This window comes from Bos grunniens, chromosome 18, assembly GCF_055505025.1.
Source record: "Bos grunniens cultivar Pamir isolate PY7600 chromosome 18, Bosgru_T2T1.0, whole genome shotgun sequence".
In the NCBI taxonomy this organism is placed as follows: domain Eukaryota; kingdom Metazoa; phylum Chordata; class Mammalia; order Artiodactyla; family Bovidae; genus Bos; species Bos grunniens.
The window spans coordinates 59,846,783-59,872,662 of record NC_141182.1 but is presented as its reverse complement, the minus strand read 5'-3'; the positions used below and the strand labels follow the sequence as shown (position 1 = coordinate 59,872,662).

Below are 25,880 nucleotides of genomic sequence, written 5' to 3'. Positions count from 1 at the left end.
TAAAGTAAATTGCCTGCTGCTGCTGCTGCTAAATCACTTCAGTCGTCTCGGACTCTGTGTGACCCCATAGACGTCAGCCCACCAGGCTCTCCCGCCCCTGGGATTCTCCAGGCAAGAACACTGGAGTGGGTTGCCATTTCCTTCTCCAATGCATGAAAGTGAAAAGTCAAAGGGAAGTCGCTCAGTCGTGTCCAACTCTTAGCGACTCCATGGACTGCAGCTTACCAGGCTCCTCCATCCATGGGATTTTCCAGGCAAGAGTACTGGAGTGGGTCCAGGCAAGAGTACTGGAGTGGGGTGCCATTGCCTTCTCCGTAAATTGCCTAATTACCCTCAAATGGTCATACAGTAATTTGATGTTCCATTACATTGGGCTTCTCTGGTATCTCAGACAGTAAATTGTCTGCCTGCAATGTGGGAGACCTGGGTTCGATTCCTGGGTAAGGAAGATCCCCTGGAGAAGGAAATGGCAACCGACTCCAGTACTCTTGCCTGGAAAATTCCATAGATGGAGGAGCTTGGTAGGCTACAGTCCATGGATCACAAAGAGTCAGACATGACTGAGCGACTTTACTGGCACTGGTACATTGAGGAAATATTGACAACTATATATTATTATATCATTGTTATATAACTATAATTACTATATGTAATATATAATATATATTATTATACAAGTTTTTCTCAAGTATTTGAAGCTATGTCATCACAAGCATGAAACAGAAACACTTGATAAAGAATGCAGTTCTCATTAAAGGAGATTTTTTTCTCTAATAATGTTTTAAATGTAACTGATTCAATTCGCTCTATGCCTGATACTAACGCAACATTGTGAACCTACTCTGCTGCTGCTGCTGCTAAGTCGCTTCAGTCGTGTCTGACTCTGTGCAATCCCATAGACGGCAGCCCACCAGGCTCTCCCGTCCCTGGGATTCTCCAGGCAAGAACACTGGAGTGGGTTGCCATTTCCTTCTCCAATGCAGGAAAGTGAACTCCTTTCAAATTTTAATAAAAGAGCAAAGACGAGGCGGGGTGAGGTGGATATGGGTATAGGGTACTGCTGGGTCCCAAGAGGATCAGATCTTTCAAGGGGTCGGGATAAATGACAGTCGAGGGACTCAGCCACACATATACATGTATCCATTCTCCCCCAAACTCCTGTCCCATCCAGGCTGCCACATAACATTGAACAGAGCTCCCTGTGCTATACAATCAGATGTTCCTGTTTTGTAAATGAGTTCACTGGTATCTTTTTTCAGATTCCAAATATAAGTGATGTCTAATCTTTGTCTTTCTCTGACTTATTCACTTAGTATTGAAAGGTTGTTGCTGAACCATGAAAGAGTCTGGGATTCTTGGCATCTGGAGGAGAGGAATTCAATCCGGGGCCAATGATAAGGTTTGATCACTTAGAGCTTTTGTGTAATAAAGCTTTATTAAAGTATAGAAGAGACAAAGTTTCTGACATAGACATCAGAAGGGGACAGAAAGAGTGCCCCCCTGCTAGTCTTTAGCAGAATGTTATATAGCTACTAGCAGGCTGCTAATTGGAGAAAGGAAATGTCTCAAAACTCAGAGATTGGCACCAGGCCTCTCACCCACAACATGCATTTTGAGATAACATTGGCACAAGGTGAGTTGTCCTGGGCCATAAAACGATTGACATGAATCTTGAAGAAAGGCAGGTTTCCAAGCAAATAAAGTGTTTCATTAACATATGATTAGGAGAACAATTGTAGGAGTAAAACATACTGGTTTGTTGAGCCATTATCGGTTCTGAGTCTCTTTAGCAAACCGACTTGGAGAAACAGTCTAGGGTAAATACATAGTTCATTAACATAGCTTAATAAAAACATTTCCGTAAGAAAAACAATTGGTTAGCTCAAGGTTTGAGAAAACTTCAGGTGGAACCAGGTGTCATCATAGCAACACAGAATTTTAAGAGAAACCTCCTGTATAAAATTAAAATTTTGAATAGAGAAGGGAAAAATATCTGACAGTTGTAGTTTGTTTCCTCCTCCTGCCTCTTAGAGAAAGATAAAAAACGTTGACACTTGCAGCCTATATCCTCCATTTGGGGACCCCTGACCTTCCTGTGTGTTACCCTCTCAGTATGATCATTTCCAGGCCCATTCACTTTGGTGTTTAATTTTGTTTTCCCAACAATGTTGAGTATTTCTTGGATAATTCAGTTCAGTTTGTGTTTACTATTTCATATGTGCTAAATCGTCAGTACACCTACTCTTAGAATTTGGTGAAGACTTTCCTCCAGGTGTCTGGGCCAAACCGTTTTAAGGTCACACCACATCTGTCCACATCCGTGTGTACTGTATGCATGTGGAACGTTGACAATTCACATGCAGCTTTCTTTCTCAGGGCACAGAAAACAACTGACTGCTTTTTCACTTTATTAATGAAGAAAGGCTTATTCTCACCAGCTATTTCTTCACCAGAGCACAGGTGGTAAAAGAGGAGATGAGGGGATAATTTAGTTACATCAGTATGATAGTTCATTATTGTCTAATCATACACATAATATCCAGGATGCTGTGCAAAGACTTTTTTTTCCGTGATCACCAGAGAAATAGCAAAATGGAAAATATTTTTCCTAGTATTGAAGCTGCAGAGCAGGGCCCTGTGGGGGTCCCAGGCACAGAGGCCTTTTTGGTTCCCATTTCTTATAGGCAGGACTGCAGCCTTCATGACCTTCTGTGAGTTCCAAGGGGCAGAACAGTTGCTAATCAAAGAAGGATGCTCACGCTGGGTCAATTGTGTCCAACTCTCTTGTGACCCATTGGACACAAAATGGGTTGCCATTTCTACCTCCAGGGGATCTTCCCGACCCAGGAATCAAACCCAAGTCTCCTGTACTGGCAGGTGGATCCTTTACCACTGCACTGATTAGGAGACCAGACCACCTAAGAAAGACCCTGCACACAACTTAATCTTGTCACCAACCCCATCCTTTTAGAACTTTGCGGAAGAAACAAGAATACAAGACTGTTACTGCCTTGATCCTTAGCATATATCCCTAGTGGACAATATAACCTCTCCCTACTCACCAAGGAGGGGGCCGAAAGTGTTCCCTTTTAGCTTCGCACATATAGAAAGCCACTCTTACTCCTCCATAACTCTGTCTCTGTTTTTGTATTTCAAGTATTTCAGTTTGGCATTTGCGCAGAGAGAGCCAAGATTTTGGCATCAGTATAACCTCTGGGTTCTGGTTCAACCCAGACCTCTGACTTGTTGATTCAGAGGAATGTCTTTCAACATGTACTGATGTCTCTAAGATGTGACAGGACTGGACACAACACAGCCCAAAGGAACATGCAGCGCCCCTCACCGACATTCTAAGGTACATACACCAAGGTTCTCAGGCTTTTGTTGTTTTTTTAGTATTATTGGGTTAATATTCCTAAGGTTCCATTTTTAAACTATTACATGTGTATTTATCTTCTTTGACTTTTCTTGGTATTATAACTTATGATGACAGAGTTGAAGCTTATTTCAGATCCTGTAATTATGGAAAAAAGCAAAGATTAAAGAATTCTCCCACTTCACTTCCAGGAAAAGGCTTACTGCCAAGAGCCACCCTTCCCCATTATCACTGATTTGAGACCCCCACTAGGCCCCCTGTTTGCCTAGGAAAAAACCAGACATACCCTCCACAAATTCCCAGTCTATGCCCTATCAGTGATGTGTTGTTGTTGCTGTTCTGTAGTCTCTGAATCACGACTGACTCACTGCAACCTCGTGGACGCCAGGCTTCCCTGTCTTTCACCATCTCCTGGAGTTTGTTCAGACTCATTGAGTTGGTAATGCCATCTAACCGTCTCATCCTCTATCATTCCATTCTCCTCCTGCCTTCAATCTTTCCCAGCCTCGAGGTCTTTTCCAGTGAATCCGATATTTGCATCATGTGGCCAAAGTATTGGAGCCTCAGCTTCAGCATCAGTCCTTCCAATGAATATTCACGGTTGGTCTCCTTTCGGATTCACTGGTTTGATCTCCTTGTTCTCCAAGGGACTCTCAAAACTGATCTCTAGCACCAGAATCCAAAAGCATCGATTTTTCTATGCTCAGCCTGTTAGGGGAAGCACACTGAAACTGCCCACCCTGGCCAGGCACCACAGTAACTATTTGCATGAGTTGTTTTATGACAAGAGATCCTGATAAGGAATGCTGCTGCTGCTGCTGCTGCTGCTAAGTCGCTTCAGTCGCGTCCAACTCTGTGCGACCCCATAGACATCTGGCAGCCCACCAGGCTCCCCTGTTCCTGGGATTCTCCAGGCAAGAACACTGGAGTGGGTTGCCATTTCCTTCTCCAGTGCATGAAAGTGAAAAGTGAAAGTGAAGTCGCTCAGTCGTGTCCGACTTTTGGCGACCCCATGGACTGCAACCTACCAGACTCTTCCATCCATGGGATTTTCCAGGCAAGAGTACTGGAGTGGGGTGCCAATGCCTTAATACAGAACTAATAAGCCACCACCAACCGGAAGAGTTCAGGAAAGGTCTGAAGGAGACACTGCATGTCCGTCCACTTGCCAGAATCCCTCTCGTTAGCATCCATCTTGGCTGAGTGATGCGTGGGCCACCAGGAAAGACTGAATTAGAATGATTGGCCAAAGACCACCCGGAAACTAATCCCATCACCGTAAAACCCAAGACTTCGAGCCATGCGGCAGAGCAGTTCTGGGTTCCCTTACCCTGCTGCTCTCCACCCGGGTGGCCTTTCCCAATAAAATCTCTTGCTTTGTCAGCACATGTGTCTCCTAGGACAATTCATTTCCGAGTGTTAGACAAGAGCCCAGTTTCGGGCCCTGGAATGGGTCCCCTTTCCTGCAAGAAGCCTTCTTTATGGACCAACTCTCACATCACATTTTTAATCACATCCCTAGCTGACTACTGGAAAAACCATAGTTTGTTTATAGGGACCTTTGTTGGCAACGTGATTCCTTTGCTTTTTAATACACCATCTAGTTCTACCATAACTTTCCTTCCAAGGAGCAGTTTTTTTTATTTCCTGGCTGCAGTCACCTTTAGCAGTGATTACAGTATTAAACTGTTTCCTCCGCTCGCTGCGCCGCGACGCCGCACCCCTCCCGCCCCTCCGGCCCCTCCCGCCGCGCCGGGACGCCCCGCCCCTCCGCGCAGCGAGGTTCCGCCTCACCTTTCAAAGGCCCTATGCTGGTCCGGCTTCTCTTCACCAACGACCCCCTGACGGCCTGACCCCGCCTGCAGGCCGTTCAGCTATTTGTCTGCGCGTGCGCGCACCGTGACCCACGCGGAAGCGGAGAGCGGCGAGTGGACGTCCTAGCGCAGCGTGAGTTTCTGTCTTTGGCGTCAAACCTGCCTCTCGCAGTCTCCTTTTCTTTGTAATCCGGGTCTGAGGGTTGCTACTGACTCTAAATCGCCGCTCCCGCCCCACCACCCCCAGCAAATTCAGACGTCTCCGTAAGCGGCGAAGGGGCGCCTGGCTTTTGGTTTAAAGTCCGCACTTAAGCCGGTTCCTGCTTTTGAAACACTGAAACTCCGCGTTTCGCACCTTTTTCCGGCTTAAAACCGTTTACTGACCTCACGGACCCCTCTACCCTTTCTGCACCACATACAATTCTATTAGGCGAGGTGGTTTATTCGCTCCGCGTTCTTCAGCCCCTCCTTCTCGGGCCCTGGAGGCCTCGCCGGCCGCCCTTCTCCGGGAGAGGTCGCGTTCTCTCCGCAGTCTTGGCATTCTGGAGAGCCCGCGCCGCTCCTGAGACCCCCTCTCTCCCAGCGCTCTGTACTCAACGTCTCCTAAGGCCGGTCCTTCTGCCCTTCAGAGTGACCTTTCCCCTGATCCCTGGTCGGGGGAGGTGACCTGAGCCAGCCACGTGACACCCATGGTTCTTCGGTCCCAAATACCACCCGCTGGAATTTGGCTCTTGCCGGAGGGCCTTTCTTATTCAGTCTCCTACCCTGTAAATAGTGGGCGGAAGGCGGGATCAGGAGAAGCAGAGACAGCGACTCCTAGAGAAATGGAAAATTGAGAAAAGCATGGACAAGCGATGGCAGTGAAGAGGATTGTGAGGAACTTGGAAGAGACAGCTTCATGAAAGAGAATGAGCCTTGAAGGGAGCGGGTGAGGAAACGAGAGAACTTCAGAGAAAAGCATGGTCTCCGGAGAGTTAAGGGTGAGCAACATAGGGAGGTGTGGTTGTTCATTCCAACTCTTTGCGACCCCTGTATCTCCCAGAGTTTTCTCAAATCCGTGTCCATTGAGTCCAGGGATGGTATCTCACCATTTCATCCCCTGCCGCCCCCTTCTATAGCCTTCAAGGGAGAGGGTCTGTAAGTCAGGGGTCCCAAAGAGGGCGACAGTGGAGAGGCAGTTCTCACAGACAGCCCGCAAAGGGGATACAAGAGTTGGGACCTTGGCTTACAGAGCAACAATATCCTGGTGGGAGAGAAAGGGGACTCCTAGTGATTGGAGGAGCTGAGAAAAAAAGCGAGCTGAAAGGAAGCATAGCCACTTGGGAGTGCCAGAGAGTTGGAAGGAAGGGAGGACAGAGATGGAGGAAGAAAGGCAGAAATACAGGGAGACCGAGGGTCACCAGGGAGGTTGGATAGAAAGTAACTTGAAGGCGAACATATGGCAGAGAGAGGGGGGATAGGAGGCAGGGAAGAAGTAGAGAGGAGAACGGGCACAGCAGGAGAGCAGAGAAAGGGAGACGTAGAAAGAAGTAGGGAAACAGATCAACCAAATGGAGTGGAAACAGCTAGTGTGCAGGTGATGATGGGGACTAGATCCAGAAGAGTGCTTAATCAGTTGGGTAAGAATTATTAAGTCTTGCTTCTTTAAATTATACAGATAAGAATGAGAATTGCAAAACTTCTGTCGGTGAGGCATGTGTATTTTGTAATTATTTGTATTAAAAGAGCATGCATGTGTAGAGCCTGTTGAGGTGCGGGCTGCGGCAGTAACTTGATTCTCTCAGGTGTGGGTCACCCCCTTCCCTATTCCTGGTGAGGAGTAGAGGTTATGTGAGAGAAGAAATGGGGCAAGAACTGACTGACTCTTACTACATGATGCCTTTTCAAGGAACTTTAAACATGTTCTTTGTGATGGTATTACTTTTGGCTTTCTGCACTCTTTACATTTAATTATTTTTGTAACTTGGGATAATGATTTGTTCCTTCAATAGCGACTTTCTTGTAAACAATTCTGGAGATTTGTCTCACTTGGGACAACTTGGATGAATGTAGAGAATATTAAGGTAAGTGAATTAAGACAGACAGGGAAAGACTGGTATTATATGTCCTTCCATTATATGGAATGTAAAAAAAATGAAACTCACTAGTACCAGAGGGTAGGATGGTGGTCATCTGGGGCTGGAAGGTCAGGAAGATGGGGAGATGTTGGTCAAAAGCTACAGACTTTGAGTTGTGAAATGAGTGCGTCCTGAGGAGGTATGCGCAGCATGCTGACCATAGTTAATCCTGTTCTGTTATTGCATGCTGGGAATTTGTCAGGAGAATGCTTCGTCAGTGTTGTCACCACACACAGAACATGGGAATTTGGAGGTGATGGATGTGTTGGTTAGTGGTTTGTGATAAATATTTCACAGTGTACACGTGTCACAGGGTGTATGTACACATATGTACACATAACATTTAGAACTGGACATGGAACAACAGACTGGTTCCAAATAGGACAAGGAGTACGTCAAGGCTGTATGCTGTCACCCTCCTTATTTAACTTATATGCAGAGTACATCATGAGAAACGCTGGGCAGGAAGAAGCACAAGCTGGAATCAAGACTGCCGGGAGAAATATCAATAACCTCAGATATGCAGATGACACCACCCTTATGGCAGAAAGTGAAGAGTAACTCAAAAGCCTCTTGATGAAAGTGAAAGTGGAGAGTGAAATAGTTGGCTTAAAGCTCAACATTCAGTAAACTAAGATCATGGCATCTGGTCCCATCACTTCATGGCAAATAGATGGGGAAACAGTGGAAACACTGTCAGCCTTAACTTTCAGGGGCTCCAAAATCACTGCAGATGGTGATTGCAGCCATGAAATTAAAAGACGGTTACTCCTTGGAAGGAAAGTTATGACCAACCTAGATAGCATATTCAAAAGCAGAGACATTACTTTGCCAACAAAGGTCCATCTAGTCAAGGCTATGGTTTTTCCAGTGGTCATGTATGGATGTGAAAGTTGGACTGTGAAAAAAGCTGAGCGCCGAAGAATTGATGCTTTTGAACTGTGGTGTTGGAGAAGCCTCTTGAGAGTCCCTTGGACTGCAAGGAGATCCAACCAGTCCATTCTGAAGGAGATTAGCCCTGGGTGTTCGTTGGAAGGACTGATGCTGAAGCTGAAACTCCGATACTTTGTCCACCTCATGCCAAGTGTTGACTCATTGGAAAAGACTCTGATCCTGGGAGGGATTGGGGGCAGGAGGAGAAGGGGACGACAGAAGATGAGATGGCTGGATGGCATCACCAACTCGATGGACATGAGTTTGAGTGAACTCTTGGAGTTGGTGATAGACAGGGAGGCATGGCGTGCTGCAATTCATGGGGTCACAAAGAGTCGGACACGACTGAGCAACTGAACTGAACTGATTCTTGGAAATTGAAGAGAGAAGTTTTTTTTGAAAAAAATTGAGTCAAAACAAACAGAAAAATATAAGTGTGTATCTGCTTCATCATTAACTGCTGCCATTTATGTTGTGCCTCTGTTTTGTTCAGATTGTAGCTTAAGTCTTGTGCCCTAATAAAATTTGTATCATTTTTCCATAACCCTGAACAGATTTAAGTGATATCTCTTTTTGAACTTGGAGCATTCTGAAATAAATTATTTATTTTTTTATTATTCATTCATTATTGGTCGAATAGTTGTGGCTCACAGGATAATGCCACAGCATGTAGGAATTTCCGAGACCAGGGGTCTCTCCCATGCCTCCTTCTTAGCAGGCGGATTCCTTACCACTGAGCCACCAGGGAAGCCCCAGAAATAGTTTAGAATCTGCACTATATGATGGGAAATCTTTTTGCTTGATAAACTAGAAATTTCATATATTCAGTCCCCAACATGTTGGTTCTTGTTACTTTGCAGTCACCAAAAGAAGAAAATGAAACCAAACCCAAAGTTTGGTTTGGATATTGAGACAGATGAAGGCATATGCTGAAATGTTATAAGAAGGTTTGTTAACTGCTGAAGATTTCCAATGGGAGCACAGTAGACTTCCAAGCTGTTGGGAAAAAAAACTTGACTAATGAGGAATGGTGACATTCTCAGAGTGCTAAGATGATTACTGGATGGCAAGGAGGGGAGGGTTCCTGCTCTGGTGAACTACTAGTTGATATCAAAGGAAGGGGGACTTAGTCTTTTGTTTCAGCCTGCCCAGAGAGGCAGCACAGCAAGTGGTTGTTTTTGAAGTCTAAAGGAGTCAGGAGTCAAACATGGAAAAACCACAGTGAGACTGTGTAAGAAAACACTGAATGTTTACTCATGCTATGAATTTATAACATTCCCTTATGGTACACATATGTTCCATTGTTCATACGGTTGTTGAAAATGGTAGTGGCTTAATATTTATCTATCTTGCTAAATAGATAAATTACTATTTACTATCTATTGCCTAAGGTATTTTTACAGTAGCCTAATGAACATTATATATCTCTATAAAAAAGATCTTCATGACCCATAAAACCACAATGGTGTGATCACTCACCTACAGCCAGACATCCTGGAATGCAAAGTCAAGTGGGCCTTAGGAAGCATCACTATAAATAAAGCTGGCAGATGTGATGGAATTCCTGTTGACCTGTTTCAAATTCTAAAAGATGATGCTGTTAACTCTGTGGGAAAGGGCGAGGGTGGGATAATTTGGGAGAATGGCATTGAAACATGTATAATATCATATGTGAAACAGATCGCCAATCCAGGTTCGACGCATGATACAGGATGCTCGGGCCTGGTGCACTGGGATGACCAAGAGGGATGGTATGGAGAAGGAGATGGGAGGGGGGTTCAAAATGGGGAACACGTGTACACCCGTGGCGGATTCATGTTGATGTATGGCAAAACCAATACAATATTGTAATTAGCCTGCAATTAAAATAAATAAATTTATATTAAAAAAAAAAAGACTATGCTGTTATAGTGTTGCACTCAATATGCCAGGAAATTTGGGGAACTCAGCAGTGGCCACAGGACTGGAAAAGGTCGGTTTTCATTCCAACCCCAAAGAAAGGCAATACCAAAGAATGCTCAAAATACCACAAAATTTCTCTCATCTCACAGGCTAGAAAAGAAATGCTCAAAATTCGTGAAGTCAGGCTTCAACAGTATGTGAATTTCAAGATGTTCAAGCTGGATTTAGCAAAGGCAGAGGTACCAGAGATCAAATTGCCAATATCTGTTGGATCATGGAAGAAGCAAGACAGTTCCAGAAAATCATCTACTTTTGCTTTATTGACAATGAGAAAGCCTTTGACTGTGTGGATCACATCAAAGTAGAAAATTCTTCAAGAGATGGGAATACCAAAACACCTGACCTGCCTCCTGAGAAATCTGTATGCAGGTTAAGAAGCAACAGTTAGAACTGGACATGGAACAACAGACTGGTTCCAAATCGGGAAAGAAGTACATTAAGGCTACATATTGTCACCCTGCTTATTTAATGTATATGCAGATACATCATGCAAAATGCCAGGCTGGATGAAGCACAAGCTGGAATCAAGATTGCTGGGAGAAATATCAACAATCTCAGATATGCAGATGACACCACCCTTGTAACAGAAAGTGAAGAACTAAAGAGTTTCTTGATGAAAGTGAAAGAGTAGAGTGAAAAAGTTGGCTTAAAACTCAACATTCAGAAAACTAAGATCATGGCATCTGGTCCCATTACTTCATGGCAATTAGAAGGGGAAACAATGGAAACAGTGACAGACTTTATTTTTTGGCGGTTCCAGAATCACTACATACGGTGATTGCAGCCATCAAATTGAAAGATGCTTGCTCCTTCAAAGAAAAGGTATGACCAACCTAGACAGCATATTAAACAGCAAAGACATTACTTTTCCAACAACAGTCCATCTAATCAAAGCTATGGTTTTTCCAGTGGTCATGTATGGATGTGAGAGTTGGACTATAAAGAAAGCTGAGCGCCAAAGAATTCATACTTTTGAACTGTGGTGTTGAAAAAGAGAGTCCCTTGGACTGCAAGGAGATCCAACCAATCTATTAAGGAAATCAGTCCTGAATATGCATTGGAAGGACTGATGCTGAAGCTGAAACTCCAATGCTTTGGCCACCTGATGCAAAGAACTGACTCATTTGAAAAGACCCTGATGCTGGGAAAGATTGAAGGCAGGAGGGGAAGGGGACGACAGAGGTTGGATGGCATTACCGACTCTATACACATTGAATTTGAATGAAACTCTGGGCGTTGATGATGGACAGCGAAGTCTGGCATTCTGCAGTCCATGGGGTCGCAGAAAGTCAGAGATCATTAAGTGAATGAACTGAAACTGAATGAACATTATATGTTTGGAAATGTTTCAGATCAGATCAGATCAGATCAGTCGCTCAGTCGTGTTTATTAGATAATAAATACTAAATAGAAGTCTAGTTTTCCAGAGGATACTAAAGTGTTGATGTCACATTATAGAAATAAAGATGTTCCTTGGTTCATTGTCAGTTGTAATAAATTTTCTTTCTTTTTCTTTCTTTTTTTTAAAAATGTTATGATGGTTTTGCTGTACAGGAACGTATGCCTATGAATCGGCCATAGGCATACATATGTTCCCTCACACCTGAACCCACCTCCCTCCCCACCCTATCCCTCCAGGTCTTCATAGACCAGTGGCTCTCAGTGCCCTGTGTCATACATCAAACTCCCTCTGGCTATTTTACATATGGTAAAATACACGTTCCAGTGCTATTCTCTCAAATCATGCCACCCTATTTCTTTTGTTTTTTTTTTGTTTTTTTTTTTCAATAGTTTTTCTTTCAGTTCAGTTCAGTTCAGTTCAGTCACTTGGTCGTGTCCTGCTCTTTGGGATCCCATGAATTGCAGCATGCCAAGCCTCCCTGTCCATCACCAACTGCCAGAGACTGCTCAAACCCATGTCCATTGAGTCGGTGATGCCATCCAACCATCTCATCCTGTCCCCTTCTCCTCCTGCCCTCAATCTTTTCCAGCATCATGGTCTTCTCAAATGAGTAAGCTCTTCGCATCAGGTGCCCAAAGTATTGGAGTTTCAGCTTCAACATCAGTCCTTCCAATGAGCACCCAGGACTGATTTCCTTTAGGATGGACTGGTTGGATCTCCTTGCAGTCCAAAGGACTCTCAAAAGTCTTCTCCAACACCACAGTTCAAAAGCATCAATTCTTCAGCGCTCAGCTTTCTTTATAGTCCAACTCTCACATCCATACATGACTACTGCAAAAACCATAGCCTTGACCAGACGGACCTTTGTTGACAAAGTAATATCTCTGCTTTTTAATATGCTGTCTAAGGTTGGTCATAACTTTTCTTCCAAGGAGTAAGCATCTTTTAACTTCATGGCTGCAGCCACCATCTGCAATGATTTGGGAGCCCCAAAAAATAAAGTCAGCTGCTGTTTCCACTGTTTCCTCATCTATTTGCCATAAAGTGGTGGGACCAGATGCCGTGATCTTAGATTTCTTTTTTTTTTTTTTTTTTCAATATAAATTTTATTTTATTTTTTTTTCTTTATTCTTTCTATTTTTTAAAAAAAATCACATGCTCCCCATCCTGAACCCTCCTCCCTCCCAACCTCCCCATACCATCCCCCTGGGCCTTCCCAGCGCACCAGCCCCAAGCATCCAGCATCGTGCACTGAACCTGGACTGGCATCTCGTTTCATACATGACATTTCACATGTTTCAATGACATTCTCCCAAATCTTCCCACCCTCTCCCACAGAGTCCATAAGACTGTTCTATACATCAGTGTCTCTTTTGCTGTCTCGTACACAGGGTTATCGTTACCATCTTTCTAAATTCCATATACATGCGTTAGTATACTGTATTTATGTTTTTCCTTCTGGCTTACTTCACTCTGTATAATAGTCTCCAGTTTCATCCACCTCATTAGAACTGATTCAAATGTATTCTTTTTAATGGCTGAGTAATACTCCATTGTGTATATGTACCACAGCTTTCTTATCCATTCATCTGCTGATGGACATCTAGGTTGCTTCCATGTCCTGGCTATTATAAACAGTGCTGCGATGAACATTGGGGTACACGTGTCTCTTTCCCTTCTGGTTTCCTCAGTGTGTATGCCCAGCAGTGGGATTGCTGGATCATAAGGCAGTTCTATTTCCAGTTTTTTAAGGAATCTCCACACTGTTCTCCATAGTGGCTGTACTAATTTGCATTCCCACCAACAGTGTAAGAGGGTTCCCTTTTCTCCACACCCTCTCCAGCATTTATTATTTGTAGACTTTTGGATCGCAGCCATTCTGACTGGTGTGAAATGGTACCTCATAGTGGTTTTGATTTGCATTTCTCTGATAAAGAGTGATGTTGAACATCTTTTCAAGTGTTTGTTAGCCATCTGTATGTCTTCTTTGGAGAAATGTCTATTTAGATCTTTGGCCCATTTTTTGATTGGGTCATTTATTTTTCTGGAGTTGAGCTGTAGGAGTTGCTTGTATATTTTTGAGATTAGTTGTTTGTCGGTTGCTTCATTTGCTATTATTTTCTCCCATTCTGAAGGCTGTCTTTTCACCTTGCTAATAGTTTCCTTTGATGTGCAGAAGCTTTTAAGTTTAATTAGGTCCCATTTGTTTATTTTTGCTTTTATTTCCAATATTCTGGGAGGTGGGTCATAGAGGATCCTGCTGTGATGTATGTCAGAGAGTGTTTTGCCTATGTTCTCCTCTAGGAGTTTTATAGTTTCTGGTCTTATGTTGAGATCTTTAATCCATTTTGAGTTTATTTTTGTATATGGTGTTAGAAAGTGTTCTAGTTTCATTCTTTTACAAGTGGTTGACCAGATTTCCCAGCACCACTTGTTAAAGAGATTGTCTTTAATCCACTGTATATTCTTGCCTCCTTTGTCAAAGATAAGGTGTCCATATGTGCGTGGATTTATCTCTGGGCTTTCTATTTTGTTCCATTGATCTATATTTCTGTCTTTGTGCCAGTACCATACTGTCTTGATAACTGTGGCTTTGTAGTAGAGCCTGAAGTCAGGTAGGTTGATTCCTCCAGTTCCATTTTTCTTTCTCAAGATCGCTTTGGCTATTCGAGGTTTTTTGTATTTCCATACAAATTGTGAAATTATTTGTTCTAGCTCTGTGAAGAATACTGTTGGTAGCTTGATAGGGATTGCATTGAATCTATAAATTGCTTTGGGTAGTATACTCATTTTCACTATATTGATTCTTCCAATCCATGAACATGGTATATTTCTCCATCTATTAGTGTCCTCTTTGATTTCTTTCACCAGTGTTTTATAGTTTTCTATATATAGGTCTTTAGTTTCTTTAGGTAGATATATTCCTAAGTATTTTATTCTCTTCGTTGCAATGGTGAATGGAATTGTTTCCTTAATTTCTCTTTCTGTTTTCTCATTATTAGTGTATAGGAATGCAAGGGATTTCTGTGTGTTGATTTTATATCCTGCAACTTTACTATAATCATTGATTAGTTCTAGTAATTTTCTGGTGGAGTCTTTAGGGTTTTCTATGTAGAGGATCATGTCATCTGCAAATAGTGAGAGTTTTACTTCTTCTTTTCCAATTTGGATTCCTTTTATTTCTTTTTCTGCTCTGATTGCTGTAGCCAAAACTTCCAAAACTATGTTGAATAGTAATGGTGAAAGTGGGCACCCTTGTCTTGTTCCTGACTTTAGAGGAAATGCTTTCAATTTTTCACCATTGAGGATAATGTTTGCTGTGGGTTTGTCATATATAGCTTTTATTATGTTGAGGTATGTTCCTTCTATTCCTGCTTTCTGGAGAGTTTTTATCATAAATGGGTGTTGAATTTTGTCAAAGGCTTTCTCTGCATCTATTGAGATAATCATATGGTTTTTGTTTTTCAATTTGTTAATGTGGTGTATTACATTGATTGATTTGCGGATATTGAAGAATCCTTGCATCCCTGGGATAAAGCCCACTTGGTCATGGTGTATGATCTTTTTAATGTGTTGTTGGATTCTGATTGCTAGAATTTTGTTTAGGATTTTTGCATCTATGTTCATCAGTGATATTGGCCTATAGTTTTCTTTTTTTGTGGGATCTTTGTCAGGTTTTGGTATTAGGGTGATGGTGGCCTCATAGAATGAGTTTGGAAGTTTACCTTCCTCTGCAATTTTCTGGAAGAGTTTGAGCAGGATAGGTGTTAGCTCTTCTCTAAATTTTTGGTAGAATTCAGCTGTGAAGCCGTCTGGACCTGGGCTTTTGTTTGCTGGAAGATTTTTGATTACAGTTTCAATTTCCATGCTTGTGATGGGTCTGTTAAGGTTTTCTATTTCTTCCTGGTCGAGTTTTGGAAAGTTGTACTTTTCTAAGAATTTGTCCATTTCTTCCTCGTTGTCCATTTTATTGGCATATAATTGTTGATAATAGTCTCTTATGATCCTTTGTATTTCTATGTTGTCTGTTGTGATCTCTCCACTGTCATTTCTAATTTTATTGATTTGATTTTTCTCCCTTTGTTTCTTGATGAGTCTGGCTAATGGTTTGTCAATTTTATTTATCCTTTCAAAGAACCAGCTTTTGGCTTTGTTGATTTTTGCTATGGTCTCTTTTGTTTCTTTTGCATTTATTTCTGCTCTAATTTTTAAGATTTCTTTCCTTCTACTAACCCTGGGGTTCTTCATTTCTTCCTTTTCTAGTTGTTTGAGGTGTAGAGTTAGGTTATTTATTTGACTTTTTTCTTGTTTCTTGAGGTGTGCCTGTATTGCTATGAACTTTCCCCTTAGGACTGCTTTTACTGTGTCCCACAGGTTTTGGGTTGTTGTGTTTTCATTTTCATTCGTTTCTATGCAAATTTTGATTTCTTTTTTGATTTCTTCTGTGATTTGTTTGTTATTCAGCAGCGTGTTGTTCAGCCTCCATATGTTGGAATTTTTAATAGTTTTTCTCCTGTAATTGAGATCTAATCTTACTGCATTGTGGTCAGAAAAGATGCTTGGAATGATTTCTATTTTTTTGAATTTACCAAGGCTAGCTTTATGGCCCAGGATGTGATCTATCCTGGAGAAGGTTCCATGTGCGCTTGAGAAAAAGGTGAAATTCATTGTTTTGGGATGAAATGTCCTATAGATATCAATTAGATCTAACTGGTCTATTGTATCGTTTAAAGTTTGTGTTTCCTTGTTAATTTTCTGTTTAGTTGATCTATCCATAGGTGTGAGTGGGGTATTAAAGTCTCCCACTATTATTGTGTTATTGTTAATTTCTCCTTTCATACTTGTTAGCATTTGTCTTACATACTGCGGTGCTCCCGTGTTGGGTGCATATATATTTATAATTGTTATATCTTCTTCTTGGATTGATCCTTTGATCATTATGTAGTGACCTTCTTTGTCTCTTTTCACAGCCTTTGTTTTAAAGTCTATTTTATCTGATATGAGTATTGCTACTCCTGCTTTCTTTTGGTCCCTATTTGCATGGAAAATCTTTTTCCAGCCCTTCACTTTCAGTCTGTATGTGTCCCCTGTTTTGAGGTGGGTCTCCTGTAGACAACATATGTAGGGGTCTTGTTTTTGTATCCATTCAGCCAGTCTTTGTCTTTTGGTTGGGGCATTCAACCCATTTACGTTTAAGGTAATTACTGATAAGTATGATCCCGTTGCCATTTACTTTATTGTTTGGGGTTCGAATTTATACACCATTTTTGTGTTTCCTGTCTAGAGAATATCCTTTAGTATTTGTTGGAGAGCTGGTTTGGTGGTGCAGAATTCTCTCAGCTTTTGCTTATCTGAGAAGCTTTTGATTTCTCCTTCATACTTGAATGAAATCCTTGCTGGGTACAATAATCTGGGCTGTAGGTTATTTTCTTTCATCATTTTAAGTATGTCTTGCCATTCCCTCCTGGCTTGAAGAGTTTCTATTGAAAGATCAGCTGTTATCCTTATGGGAATTCCCTTGTGTGTTATTTGTTGTTTTTCCCTTGCTGCTTTTAATATTTGTTCTTTGTGTTTGATCTTTGTTAATTTGAGTAATATGTGTCTTGGGGTGTTTCGCCTTGGGTTTATCCTGTTTGGGATTCTCTGGGTTTCTTGGACTTGGGTGATTATTTCCTTCCCCAGTTTAGGGAAGTTTTCAACTATTATCTCCTCAAGTATTTTCTCATGGTCTTTCTTTTTGTCTTCTTCTTCTGGAACCCCTATGATTCGAATGTTGTAGCGTTTAATATTGTCCTGGAGGTCTCTGAGATTGTCCTCATTTCTTTTAATTCGTTTTTCTTTTATTCTCTCTGATTCATTTATTTCTACCATTCTATCTTCTAATTCACTAATCCTATCTTCTGCCTCTGTTATTCTACTATTTGTTGCCTCCAGAGTGTTTTTAATTTCATTTATTGCATTATTCATTGTATATTGACTCTTTTTTATTTCTTCTAGGTCCTTGTTAAACCTTTCTTGCATCTTCTCAATCCTTGTCTCCAAGCTATTTATCTGTGATTCCATTTTAATTTCTAGATTTTGGATCAATTTCACTATCATTATTCGGAATTCTTTATCAGGTAGATTCCCTATCTCTTCCTCTTTTGTTTGGTTTGGTGGGCATTTATCCTGTTCCTTTATCTGCTGGCTATTCCTCTGTCTCTTCATCTTGTTTAAATTGCTGAGTATGGGGTGTCCTTTCTGTATTCTGGCAGTTTGTGGAGTTCTCTTTATTGTGGCTATTCCTCACTGTGTGTGGGTTTGTACAGGTGGCTTGTCAGGGTTTCCTGGTTAGGGAAGCTTGTGTCAGTGTTCTGATGGGTGGAGCTGTATTTCTTCTCTTTGTTCAGTCGCGCTGTGGGGAGGGAGGGAGGGATGCTGCAAGCAAATAACACTGGCGTGCGCTTGCAGTGCCTCAGCCACACTGGGTCTGCCCCCGCTCACTGCGCGTGTAGCCTCCCTGCCCACACTGCTCGGGCTCTAGGTTGTTCCGCCGGGAACAATCCAAGGCTGGCCCTGGGTTGCATGTACCTCCCAGGTCCAAGCCGCTCAGGTTCAGGCACTCGGATAGTCCTCAGAGGCGCAGACTCAGTTGGGCCTGAGTATTGTGCTCTTCCCAGGTCCGAGCAGCTCAAGTGATGAGGTGTTTGGCGAGCGCCAATGCTGCGACTTATCGCCTCCCCGCCACTCGGTTATCTGGGCGCAAAACCGGCGCACCTTCTTAGGCAGATGTTAACCGTCCAGACCCCCAAGAAGTTTTAGTTAGCAAAGAAGCCTGCTTACAGTTTTATAGGTAATGTCTCTCTGGGGCTGCGATTGCCCCCTTCCGGCTCTGGCTGCCTATCACCGGAGGGGGAAGGTCTGCAGCCGGCTATCTCTGTTCAATTCTTTGTTCCGTGCACGGGCCTGGCGGTCTTAGGTTGGGGCTGGCTTTTCGCGTAGTAGATATCCCACAGTCTGGTTTGTTAGCCCAAATTATTTCGCTCAGATAGTGCTCAGGGTATTCAGGCCAGATTCTTACTCTAAGCGATGCAGCCCGCGCTGCGCCTCCCTGCCCAGCCCCCGCTTGTTAATGGCGCCTGCAGGCGTCTGCGCTGCTTCTCCACTGGGGGAGTTACCGTAGGACTCGCAATCTTCGAGTTTTAATTGTTTATTTATTTTTTCTTCCTGTTACGTTGCCCTCTGTGCTTCCAAAGCTCGGCACAGATTCGGCAGTGAGAAGGTTTCCTGGTGTTTGGAAACTTCTCTCTTTTTAAGACTCCCTTCCCGGGACGGAGCTCCGTCCCTCCCTCTTTTGTCTCTTTTTTTGTCTTTTATATTTTTTCCTACCTCCTTTCAAAGAGTTGGATTGCTTTTCTGGGTGCCTGATGTCCTCTGCCGGCATTCAGAAGTTGTTTTGTGGAATTTACTCGACGTTTAAATGCTCTTTTGATGAATTTGTGGGGGAGAAAGTGTTCTCCCTGTCCTACTCCTCCGCCCGATCTTAGATTTCTGAATGGTCATAGCAAACACCCTTTTCCAACAACACAAGAGAAGACTCTACGCATGGACATCACCAGATGGTCAACATTGAAATCAGTTTGATTATATTCTTTGCAGCCAAAGATGGAGAAGCTCTATACGGTCAGCAAAAACAAGACCAGGATCTGACTGTGGCTCAGATTATGAACTCCTTATTGCCAAATTCAGACTTAAATTGAAGTGTTAGGTAGGTAGAATAGGGAAAAGGAGTCCAAAATGGCGGTGGTTAAAAGACAAGGAAGGTCCGAGGACCAGAGTGAAGACTTCAGGCAGAACAAACAGAGCAAACAGCACTCCTGGCTAAGCCCAATTTGCATAGGGCAGGCCCAGGTGGAGGAAAAAACATATAAAAGGAGGAGCCAAAGCGCTTTCTCTCAGACTCTCTCTCCAGCGTGCATGCGCTCTATCTCTCTTTCTCTCTCTCTCTCACTCTCTCTCTCACTCTCTCTCCCTCCCTCCCCACGCACTCCTCCACTCTCTTCTCTTCAAGTCTTGGATTATCCTGCTATCTTCTAAATAAAATAGAGCTGTAACACTGATTTGCCTAAGAGCTGTAGCATGGTTTGTCCAAGACCCAAGAACTGTGACGTGCCAAGGGCTTTAATGTCCGTTGCTCCAAATCTTTGTTGTGACGAGACAAAGAACCGAGGAACATACACTCGCGTGACAGAAGAATGTGGGAAAACCACTAGACACCATTCAGGTATGACCTCAATCAAATCCCTTATGACTATACAGTGGAAGTGAGAAATAGATTTAAGGGACTAGATCTGATAGACAGAGTACCTGATGAACTATGGATGGAGGTTCATGACATTGTACAGGAGACAGGAATCAAGACCATCCCCAAGGGAAAAAAATGCAAAAAGCAAAATGGCTGTCTGAGGAGGCCTGACAAATAGCTGTGAAAAGAAGAGAAACAAAAAGCAAAGGAGAAAAGGAAAGATATACCCATTTGAATGCATTGTTCCAAAGAATAGCAAGGAGAAATAAGAAAGCCTTCCTCAGTGATCAATGCAAAGAAATAGAGGAAAACAATAGAATAGGAAACACTAGAGATCTCTTCAAGAAAATTAGATACCAAGGGAAGATTTCATGTAAAGATGGGCTCAATAAAGGACAGAAATGGTCTGGACCTAACAGAAGCAGAAGATATTAAGAAGAGGTGGCGAGAATACACAGAACTGTACAAAAAAAGATTTTCCCGACCCAGATAATCATGATGGTGTGATCACTGACACTCACCTAGAGCCAGACATCCTAGAATATGAAGTCAAGTGGGCCTTAGCAAGCATCACTATGAACAAAGCTAATGGAGGTGATGGAATTCCTGTTGAGCTATTTCAAATCCTGAAAGATGATACTGTGAAAGTGCTGCACTTTATATGTCAACAAATTTGGAAAACTCAGCAGTGGCCACAGGACTGGAAAAGGTCAGTTTTCATTCCAACCCCAAAGAAAGGCAATGCCAAAGAGTGATCAAACTACTACACAATTGCACTCATCTCACACGCTAGTAAAGTAATACTCAAAATTCTCCAAGCCAGGCTTCAGCAATATGTGAACTGTGAACTTCCAGATGTTCAAGCTGGTTTTAGGAAAGACAGAGGAACCAGAGATCAAATTGCCAACATCCACTGGATCATTGAAAAAGCAAGAGAGTTTCAGAAAAACATCTATTTCTGCTTTATTGACTATGCCAAAGCCTGTGACTTTGTGGGTCACAATAAACTGTGGAAAGTTCTTCAAGAGATGGGAATACCAGACCACCTGACCTGCTTGAGAAACCTGTGTGCAGGTCAAGAAGCAACAGTTAGAACTGGACATGGAACAACAGACTGGTTCCAAATAGGAAAAGGAGTACGTCAAGGCTGTGTATTGTCACCGTGCTTATTTAACTTATATGCAGCGTATGTCATGAGAAACGCTGGGCTGGAAGAAGCACAAGCTGGAATCAAGATTTGCTGGGAGAAATATCAATAACCTCAGATATGCAGATGACACCACCCTTATGGCAGAAAGTGAAGAAGAACTAAAGAGCCTCTTGATGAAAATGAAAGAGGAGAGTGAAAAAAAGTTTTTCCTTACCTTTCTTTTTCTGTCCACATGTTATTGAGAGAGTCAGTTCCTAGGCAGGTTGATAAGAAGTCTGGCGTCCACGAGGAGAAAGGGATCTGGGGTTATCAACGAGGAGCTAGGAATCTGGAATTCTCAAGGAGGAGGAAAGGACAAACTTTTTTTTTTTTTTTTTTTTCCTCTCTGCTTTCTTCAGTCTTAGTCACATAAAACAGGTTTTTTTTTTTCTTCTTCTTCTTCTTCAAGCCTGGAACTGATGATCATACAACTCAGTTTAAACTCTGTACTAGGGATTATATTAACAACAAAGTATCCTGCTTGAGGACAGTTTCTTCTTCCTGAAAACCTTCTGACTAATCCTGATATCTTAGAATGTATATTATGCGAGTGGGTCTGGTAGGATCTTTCTATTGTTAAATTCTAATCCTATTATCCTAAAATGTAAATTGTGGGTGTGGTTCTGGTGAAATTTTCACAAACTTGGTTTTTTATTTATTGTAATAACTAATTAAAAACACCCAGTTTTCCTCTCAGTCATTCTCTCCCATCAGGAATATTCCATAAGCCTCTTATCCTTCTTCATCAGAAGGCAGACAGACTGAAAACCACAATCACAGAAAACTAACCAATCTGATCACATGGACCACAGCCTTGTCTAACTCAGTGAAACTATGAGCCATCCTGTGTAGGGCCACCAAAGATGGACGGGTAATGGTGGAGAGTTCTGACAAAACGTGGTCCAATGGATAAAGGAATGGCAAACCACTTCAGTATTCTTGCCTTGAGAACCCCATGAACCATATGAAAAGGCAAAAAGATAGGACACTGGAAGTTGAACTCCCCAGGTCGGTAGGTACCCAATATGCTACTAGAGATCAGTAGAGAACTAACTCCAGAAAGAATGAAGAGATGGAACCAAAGCAAATACAACACCAAGTTGTGGATGTGACTGATGATGGAAGTAAAGTCCGAGGCTGTAAAGAGCAATATTGCAGAGGAACCTGGAATGAATCAAGGAATTAACCTGCAGTGAGTCCATGAATCAAGGCAAATTGGAAGTGGTCAAATGGGAGATGGCCAGAGTGAGCATTGATATTTTAGGTATCAGTGAACTAAAATAGACTGGGATGGGTGAAATTAACTCAGATGACCATTATATCTACTACTGTGGGCAGGAATCCCTTAGAAGAAATGGAGTAGCCATCATAATCAACAAAAGACTCCAAAATGCAGTACTTGGATGCAGTCTCAAGAAAGACATAATGATCTCTGTTCGTTTCTAAGGCAACCCTTCAATATCACAGTAATCCAAGTCTGTGCCCTGATGCATAATGTTGAAGAAGCTGAAGATGAACAGTTCTATGAAGACCTAAAAGACCTTCTAGAACTAACACCCAAAAAAGATGTCCTTTTCATTATAGGGGACTGGAATGCAAAAGTAGAAAGTCAAGAAATACCTGGAGTAACAGGCAAATTTGGACTTGGAGTACAGAATAAAGCAGGGCAAAGGCTAACAGAGTTTTGCCAAGAGAACACACTGGTCATAGCAAACACCCTCTTCTAAAAACACAAGAGAAGACTCTAGACATGGACATCACCAGATGGTCAATACCAAAATCAGATTGATTATATTCTTGTGCAACCAAAGATGGAGAAGCTCTATACAGTCAGCAAAAACAAGACCGACAGCTGACTGTGGCTCAGATTAAGAATTCCTTATTGCCAAATTCAAACTGAAATTGAAAAAAAGTAGGGAAAACCATTAGAGCCTTCAGGTATGACCTAAATAAAATCCCTTATGATTATACAGTGGAAGTGAGAAATAGTTTTAAGGGACTAGATTTAATAGAGTGCCTGAAGATTTATGGATGGAGGTTTGTAACATTGAACTGGAGGCAGGTATCAGGACCATCCCCAAGAAAAAGAAATGCAAAAAGCCAAAATGGTTGTCTGAGGAGGCCTTACAAACAGCTATTAAAAGAAAAGAAGCAAAAGGCAAAGGAGAAAAGGAAAGATATACCCATTTGAATGCAAGTTTGAAAGAATAATAAGATAAGGAAGCCATCCTCAGTGATCAATGCAAAGAAATAGAGGAAAACAATAGAATGGGAAAGACTAGAGATCTTTTCAAGAAAATTAGAGATATCAAGGAATATTTTCATGCAAAGATGGGCACAATAAAGACAGAAATGATATGGACCTAACAGATGCAGAAGATATTAAGAAGTGGCAAGAATACACAGAAGTATACAAAAAAGATCTTCATGACCCAGATAACCACGATGGTGTGATCACTCATCTAGAGCCAGACATCCTGGAATGTAAAGTCACATGGGCCTTAGGAAGCATCACTACAAACAAAGCTAGTGGAGGTGATGGAATTCCAGTTGAGCTAGTTCAAGTTCTAAAAGACGATGCTGTGAAAGTGCTGCACTCAATATGCCAGCAAACTTGGAAAACTCAGCAGTGGCCACAGGACTGAAAAAGATTTGTTCTCATTCCAATCCCAAAGAAAGGCAATGCCAAAGAATGCTCAAAACTACCACACAATTTATTTCATCGCACATGCTAGCAAAGTAATGCTCAAAATTCTCCTAGCCAGGCTTCAACAGTATGAGAACCGTGAACTTCCAGACATTCAAGCTGGATTTAGAAAAGACAGAGGAACCAGAGGTCAAATTGCTAATATCTCTTGGATCATGGAAAAAGCAAGACAGTTCCAGAAAAACACTTACTTTTGCTTTATTGACAATGCCAAGGCCTTTGACTGTATGGATCACAACAAACTGGAAAATTCTTCAAGAGATGGGACTACCAAACCACCTGAACTGCCTCCTGAGAAATCTGTATGCAGGTTAAGAAGCAACAGTTAGAACTGGACATGGAACAAAAGACTGTTCCAAATTGGGAAAGGAGTACATCAAGGCTGCATATTGTCACCCTGGTCATTTAACGTATGTGCAGAGTACCTCATGTGAAATGCCAGGCTGGATGAAGGACAAGCTGGAATCAAGATTGCCAGGAGTAATATCAATACCCTTAGATATGCAGATAACACAACCCTTATGGCAAAAAGTGAAGAAGAACTAAAGAGTCTCTTGATGAAAGTGAAAGAGGAGAGTGAAAAAGTTGGCTTAAAGCTCAACATTCAGAAAACTAAGATCATGGCATCTGGTACCATCACTTCATCTCAAATAGATGGGGAAACAATGGAATTAGTGACAGACTTTATGTTTTGGGGCTCCAAAACCACTGCAGATGGGGACTGTAGCCATGAAATTAAAAGACGCTTGCTTCTTGGAAGAAAAGCTATGACCAACTTAGACAGCTTATTAAAAAGCAGAGACATTACTTTGCCAACAAAAGTCTGTCTAGTCAAAGCTATGGTTTTTGCAGTAGTCATGATGGATGTGATCTGAGTGTCAAAGAATTGATGGTTTTGAACTGTGATGTTGGAGAAGCCTCTTGAGAGTCCCTTGGACTGCAAGGAGATCCAACCAGTCCATCCTATAGGAAATCAGTCCTGAATATTCATTGGAAGGACTGATGCTGAAGCTGAAACTCCAGTACTTTGGCCACCTGTTGAGAATAACTGACTCATTGGAGAGTACCCTGATGGTCGGAAAGATTGAAGGCGGGAGGAGAATGGGACGATGGAGGATGAATTGGTTGGATGGTATCACCGACTTGATGCACATGACTTTGGGTAAGCTCCAGGAGTTGGTGATGGACAGGGAAGCCTGGCGTTCTGCAGTCCACGGGGTTGCAAAGAGTTGGACACAACTGAGCGACTGAACTGTACCGAAAAAGTAAATAATTTCCTTGCTAAAGACTATCAAGGGGGACACTCTCTACCCACTTCCGATGTCTATGTCAGAGGCTTTCTCTGTCCCTGTTTATCCTTTAATAAAACTCTGCTGCACAAAAGCTCTTGAATGAATAAGCCTGGTCCCTGTTCTCAAAGCTAAATCTTCTTCAGAGATCGAGAATCCGACACCATTCACAATAAGCTATCATCCTGCAGGCTTGTCCTAGATCTTCAGGAAAAGGTAAGAACGCTCAGAGCTTTAGACTCTCTGCTTTCTCAGTATACACATTTTCTGCCTTACCTTACTAATTCTACGGTGTGCTGTGTGAATGAATGACACACCCTGCACAAAGAGTGATGAGCCCTGCTCTGGTTTCGCGGTGCCTCGTAATGACTGAAGGCAGCCCCCAAAAGGGAAGCCTTGTCGGGGGTTTGTATCGACCTGCCAATGCCAAGAGACAACCAACATCCCTGGGAGGGGAGAGGCCAGAGATGGGCACAGCGTGTGGACTGAACTTCTTTTCCTGGTCTCTTTGACCATTTTGTAATTGCTTGGGGAATTAGAACAACTGTCGGATCATAGACTTCCAAGGGACTTGTGATCCATGCTGTTACTATGTACTTTTACTTAGACCCCCAAGTATGGAAGCGCCTAGCCTTGCTAGGAGCCAAAAATTACTAGGAGCACGTATGGAGCAAGGTGGAACTAGAGCTCCAGGAATGTCTCTCAGGCTAGAGGTCTCTCTTGCCTGCCTGCCTAAGGGGCCAGCGACCTGAAAATGAGTCTCTGTCATGGCTGTGCCTCCTATCTATATGGATAGAAGCACTGCTG

General features: G+C 42.4%; 1 long non-coding RNA gene across 1 annotated transcript; it reads left to right on the top strand.

Annotated features, from left to right (window-relative positions):
- The first annotated feature begins 5,965 nt into the window (after positions 1–5,965).
- LOC147354471 (uncharacterized) lies at positions 5,966–8,791 on the top strand. Its single transcript, XR_015146447.1, has 3 exons — positions 5,966–6,170; positions 7,182–7,253; positions 7,747–8,791. It is a non-coding gene; the product is annotated as an uncharacterized LOC147354471 (long non-coding RNA).
- The last annotated feature ends 17,089 nt before the right edge of the window (positions 8,792–25,880 follow it).